Source organism: Aethalodelphis obliquidens, unplaced genomic scaffold (assembly GCF_003676395.1).
Source record: "Aethalodelphis obliquidens isolate GAN/ISIS:26980383/991018 unplaced genomic scaffold, ASM367639v1 scaffold53, whole genome shotgun sequence".
NCBI classification, from domain to species: Eukaryota; Metazoa; Chordata; class Mammalia; order Artiodactyla; family Delphinidae; genus Aethalodelphis; species Aethalodelphis obliquidens.
This window is the reverse complement of record NW_020837997.1, coordinates 11,443,760-11,450,215: the sequence shown is the minus strand read 5'-3', so window position 1 is coordinate 11,450,215 and position 6,456 is coordinate 11,443,760. Positions and strand designations below refer to the sequence as shown.

Below are 6,456 nucleotides of genomic sequence, written 5' to 3'. Positions count from 1 at the left end.
TTCGGGAGAGGCAGGGCGAGAGCGAGGACGCGGTGGGCAGGTGTGCGTGAGGGAGACGTCAGACCCTTAGAGCCTTGCAGGTGCCGGACTAGGAATACATCACCCGGTAAAATCCTCAAAAGTTGTGGGAGGGGCTCCCCTGGTGGCGCAGTGGTTGGGAGTCCTCCTGTCGATGCAGTGTACACGGGTTCGTGCCCCGGTCCGGGAAGATGCCTCATGCCGCGGAGCGGCTGGGCCTGTGAGCCATGGCCACTGAGCCTGCGCGTCTGGAGCCTGTGCTCCGCTACGGGAGAGGCCGCAACAGTGAGAGGCCCGCGTACCGCAAAAAAAAAAAAAAAAAGTGGGAGACTTAAGTTGACCTCAGAGTCAAAGGCTTTTTGCCAATTATGGACACACACACACACACACACACACACACACACATAATATCAATTACCATCATTCTTTCACGAAAGAGAGGTCATTTAAAAACTTGTTGTTGTTGTAAGTATATGTAACATAAAATTTACCATTTTACCATTTGTAAGTGCACAGCTCAGTGGCATTAAGTACATTCACACGGTTTGGCAACCATCCCCACTATCCATCTCCAGAACTTTCTCATCCTCCCAAACTGAAACTCTGTTCCCATGAAACACTGACTCCCCATTCTACTCCCCCAGACTACCACTACTTTCTGCCTCTATGAATTCAACTCCTCTAGGGACCTCATATAAAGTGGAATCATACAATATTTGTCCTTTTGTGACTGTCTTATTTCACTCAACATAGTGTCCTCAAGGTTCATCCATGTTGTGGCGTGTGTCAGAATTTCGTTCCTTTTTAAGGCTGAATAATATTCCTCTGTATGGTTGGACCATGTTTTGTTTATCCGTTTACCCACTGATGGACATTTGGGTGTTTCCACCTTTTGGCTGTGATGAATAGTGCTGCTATGAATATGGGTGTACCAATATCTGTTCATATTCCTACTTGCAATTTTTTTGGATATCTACTTAGAAGTGGAATTGCTGGATTATATGGTGTTTCTATGTTTAATTATTTTGAGGGATCATACTGTTTTCCACAGCGGCTACACCATTTTATGAGAAAGGTCATTTTTAACACCAATTAAAAAAAAAAAAAAGGAGGCAGTATATGGCACTGAATAAAGGCACAGCCATTTAAATGGGAAAAAGTTGGCTTCATGAAAAACTCACCACATTGCTTTTTTTGGCTCACATCTATGAGCACCTGTGCGCATTTCATGGTAGGGTGCATCTTCACGTGGGAAAAAACAGAGAGAGGAAGGTTCAGTCCACCTCTTCTAGGTTCAGCCCAGGTCCCCTGGTCCCCCTGGCTCAGCCCTGCCCACTTCCTGTCCAGCCTCCCTGCAGTCATTCTTTTAACAGTTAATTTGCAAGCCTTTTAGGTGCTAGACCCGCGCTGGGCACTGAGAGATACAATGTTTAAAAAAATAGCTTCATAATCTAAATATACATAATTGCAAAATGTGACAATGGTCTAAAAATGCAAAGTTGTAACCATAGCTCTCCCCTGATGAAAACTGCTCCCAGACGCTGCCTGCCCCTCCACTTTTACAATCTGAGCTGTGTTTGTTTTGCCTCTCACTGCTCCCAGTCGCTCATCCAAAATTCAGAAGAATGCTCATCTAGCCTCAAATAATGCCATGACCTTTCCCAGATCTGGGCGTTTCCAATGTCTTTCTGTTCTGCAAAATGATTTCTCTATGATTTTATTTTATTTTAGGCTATATATACATATAGTCTTTTTTATTGAGCTGTAACTCACATGTAATAAACGCACAGTTCTTGAATGTTCAATTCCTTAAGCTTTTATAACTGTATACACCCATGAAACCATTCCCGGAAACAAGATGCAGAACATTTCCATCACTCCAGAAAGTTTTCTCGGTGTCCTATTCAGTTAATCCCCCTTGCCCCAAGCAGCAGTGGTGTGCTGGTAAATGTTTAACGATGGGCTTGTGAAACGAGAGATTTAGAGAGAGAGAGAGAGAGAGAGAGAGAGAGAGAGAGGCTGGTTTGTAATTTGTAGTACTTGTCCTTTTCTGTGGTGTATATATTCCCACCGAGACTTATTTCCATCTACCATGAAGTTGGAAAGGATAGTAACAATAGGCACCTATGAGCCAAGACAAGCTGGCTGCAGCCCCCTACTCCCCTACAGGCACCCTAGATTCTGATTTCTATCTCCAGAGATTAGTTTTGCATATTCTAGAGCTTCGTGGAAATGGAATTGTACAGTATGTACTCTTGTGCCCAACTTCTTTTGCTCAGCAAAATATTTTGGCCATTCATCCATGTGATTGCATGTAACAGTAATTTGGTTTTTTCCTTGCTGTATGTATGATATTCCATCGTGTGTATCTGGGGGACTGCCCTTCATGTAGACCAATCAGTTAGTTCTTTTTTTTTTATTGAAATATAGTCAATTTACAATGTTTCAGGTGTACAACAAAGTGATTCAGTTATGTATATATTATATATTTTTCAGATTCTTTTCCATTATAGGTTATTAAATGATATTGAATATAGTTCCCTGTACTATACAATAGGTCCTTGTTGTTTATTTTATGTATAGTGGTGTGTATCTGTCAATCACAAATTCCTAATTTATCTCCTCCCTTTCCCCTTTGGTAACCATAAGTTTGTTTTCTATGTCTGTGAGCCTGTTTCTGTGTTGTAAAGAGGTTCATTTGTATCATTATTTTTAGATTTCACATATATGTGACATACGATATTTGTCTTTGTCTGACTTAGTATAATAATAATCTCTAGGTCCATCCATGTTGCTGTAAATGGCATTATTTCATTCTTTTTTTTTTTTTATGGCTGAGTTAAATTAGTTCTTGAGGAGGATCAAGGGATCAAATCTTTTCTAATGAGCAGAATTTTCTCCTCGATTCCTAGTTGGGGGCTCAGCATACATTAAATCTGATTCTCCCTGTTCCTTCCAGTTCCCTATTCCTTGGAATTCCCAATACACCCTGCTTGTTTCTGGCGTATGGCTCTCGCTGCATTCTGATTCCCTTCCCTGCTCTCTTATTCTATCTTCCCGTCTAGTTATGAACATTTTGAAGGCAAGGAAGCTGTTGGATTTGTCTCTTTCTCTTCCAGTCCACCTCCTTGGATAGTGGAAGCCTCCGAATATATGCTACTTGAATTAATGAAATGGGTGCTCCTGTCCTTGGGAGGCGAACTTCCTGCTAATCACCTGATGCTCGGCCCTTGTCATAGAACATAAGCTTTTATTGTTGAGATTACAGCAGACTTGCCCTCCAGCCCCTTCTCTATCTTGACCACGGAGTACATTTTTCTCTGTAACCTCACCCTGTTACCTATCTCTCTGCTTATCATTGGTTCCAATCACATCTTTCTTGATACATCTGTTCCCTGGTCCCAGAGACTTGGATCTCTCTGAAATCTCCCCCTCCCCATGGAAATTAGTTTCTAATGGCTTTGTTGATAGATTCAATTCAAAGTGGTGTTTATCTTACTCAGGAACAATTTAGCATTAATATCACATGTGTACACTCGGCCTATCTCGGAATGCACCCTGAACTTTATCTCTCTCACCTGGGCAATGGATTAACTGGAAGAACGGCTGACCTGACCCCTTTGCATACTGCAGTTGAGCTCTATCGAGACTACCTACAACCCAGCAATTCTACCCCTAGGCATATGCCCTTCTATAACCAGGAGACACGTACGCTAATGTTCTCTTTGGCAAAAATCTGGAAACAATACGAATATCCATTGATGGAAAAATATGTTCCAGTATAGTCCCCAAAGAAATATTAGGCAGCAGTAAACTCACAAATGACAACAACAACGTAAAAAAGTCTTAGAAAGTTACAGAAGACTTTTGACGACACCATTTTTTTTTTGTTTTTTAGATTTTATTTAATTTTGGCTGCATTGGGTCTTTGTTGCTGTGTGCAGGCTTTCTCTAGTTGTGGTGAGCGGGGGCTACTCTTCGTTGCTGTGCGCAGGCTTCTCATTGTGGTGGCTTCTCTTGTTGCAGAGCACGGGCTCCAGGCACACAGGCTTCAGTAGCTGTGGCATATGGGCTCAGGAGTTGTGGCTCATGGGCTCTAGAGCGCAGGCTCAGTAGTTGAGGTGCATGGGCTTAGTTGCTCCGCAGCATGTGGGATCTTCCCGGACTAGGGCTCAAACCGGTGTCCCCTGAAATGGCAGGCGGATTCTTAACTGCTGCGCCACCAGGGAAGTCCCCATCACCTCAATTTTTTTTAAAAGTAAAAAGTATTTATACTCAAAACATCACATCCTAATTATATTTTGCTATTATGTGTGCTTTTTAATTTGCTTTGATTTTCACCTATTTTCATTGTTTTTGTTATTGTATCTGTTTGGTGGAAATATGATGGGGAGGTACTTTCTGTACTTTTTTAACTTTGTGTCATTGACATCACATTGGCAGATTGAAATGGTCCCTAGTGGGAGTATTTACACCCTGGAAATTGGCAAATGATACAAATGAGGGCTTGATTTATTGTGTTTTTGATTGCATAGAATGAGTCAGAAAATATTTTGGTGAAGGATCGGTCAATATTTTCTGCTTTGTGGGCCCTACATCTCTATTGCATGTCTGTACGGAGAGAGCAGCCACAGACCACACTAACCAAATGGGCATGGCCAGGTGCCAATAAAACTTTATTTACATAAACAGGCAGAGGATCATAGCATGCCAACTCCTGGTTTAGGCTTTAAAAAGTGGTGGAGACATGCCGTGGAGCGGCTGGGACCGTGAGCCATGGCCGCTGAGCCTGCGCGTCCAGAGCCTGTGCTCCGCAACGGGAGAGGCCACAGCAGTGAGAGGCCCGCGTACCGCAAAAAAACAAACAAACAAACAAAAAAAAATGGTGGAGAAAAGTTAATAATGCAGATTAAATGTCAAAATGTGTGTCTACTATTGTTAGGTTGTGACTAGCACACACACACAGAAATGGAAAGATATTTTCCAGTATTCAAAAACCGTTACATGATTCACCAAAGAAGACATTCACATTATTGAGGAACAAGTGAAATTCCAACATACATCTTCACTTTCATGTTACTTATTAACATAAATGAAAAATATTGCCAACGTTCATGTCAGAACTACACTTGTTCCATTATTTGCCACCAGAGGTTGGCTATGGATACAAGAGTTTGGCAAAAATCAACCAAAACCTATTCTGAGATTCAAGTGGCTATGTAGAATTTGTAATACAGTATTGTATATGTGATTATTATTTGTAAATTGTGTCCTACACCTCCTTTATATTGTTAACATTTAAAAGTATATATTAGGGGGCTTCCCTGGTGGCACAGTGGTTGAGAGTCCGCCTGCCGATGCAGGGGACATGGGTTCGAGCCCTGGTCAGGGAAGATCCCACATGCCGCAGAGCAACTAAGCCCATGCGCCATAACTACTGAACCTGCTCTCTAGAGCCCGGGAGCCACAACTACTGAGCCCATGTGCCACAACTATTGAAGCCCATGAGCCTAGATCCCGTGCTCTGCAACAAGAGAAGCCACCACAATGAGAAGCCCATGCACCATAAAAAAGAGTAGCCCCCACTCGCCGCAACTAGAGAAAGCTCACGTGCATCAACGAAGACCCAAGGCAGCCAAAAAATATAAAATAAATAATAATAAATATATATATTATATAATACATGTATATTATATACGTGTAATGTATATTCGACATATAGATATGTCTGCAGTGCATGTATATTATACACATGTATATTCGACATATAGAGATGTCTGCAATGCATGTATATTATACACATGTAATGTATATTCAACATATAGAGATGTCTGCAATGCATGTAGTTATACATGTATAATATATATTAGATATACAGAGATATCTAAATTCCCTTTCAAGAGAGCCGGTTGTTAAACACAGACCAACACACCACTACTTTTATACATTGGGGAGCTGAAATATTCCTCCACCAAAACGGTGTGTGTTCATTCAACTAACATTTATTGAGCCTCTACTCCCTGCCAGGCAGAAAGACCTACCCCAGGGGATATGGATATTCACTAATTACTTCATTCAACAGAAACGTCTGTGATCATTCCCTGCATCAGCTTTGATCCAGATACTTAGCTATTCAGAGAGAGAAAGGGATATGGGGTTAAGCAAAAACTCAGGAAGTAGCAAATAAGTGGACAAAAGCACAGATGCCATCCCTAGAGGGATTTTTTTGTGTTTTTTGCTTGTTTGTTTTGTTTTTCTTTTCATTTTGTTGGTGGCCGCACCACCCGCGTCTTGAGGGATCTTTGTTCCCCAGCCAGGGATGGAACCTCAGACAGACCTGGGCAGTGAAAGTGCAGAGTCCTAACCACTGGACTGCCAAGGAATTCCTATCTCTTTCTTTCTTTCTTTCTTTCTTTCTTTCTTTCTTTCTTTCTTTCT

At 41.7% G+C, this 6,456-nt stretch overlaps 1 protein-coding gene across 1 annotated transcript in view; it reads left to right on the top strand.

The window, feature by feature from the left end:
* Position 1: 1 nt before the first annotated feature.
* Positions 2–6,456, top strand: part of CREB3L3 (cAMP responsive element binding protein 3 like 3) — a 40,573-nt gene continuing 34,118 nt past the window's right edge. The window contains exon 1 of the mRNA XM_027085486.1: positions 2–106. The gene's annotated coding sequence lies outside the window, so the exon portion shown is untranslated. The remainder of the gene's footprint in view (positions 107–6,456) is intronic.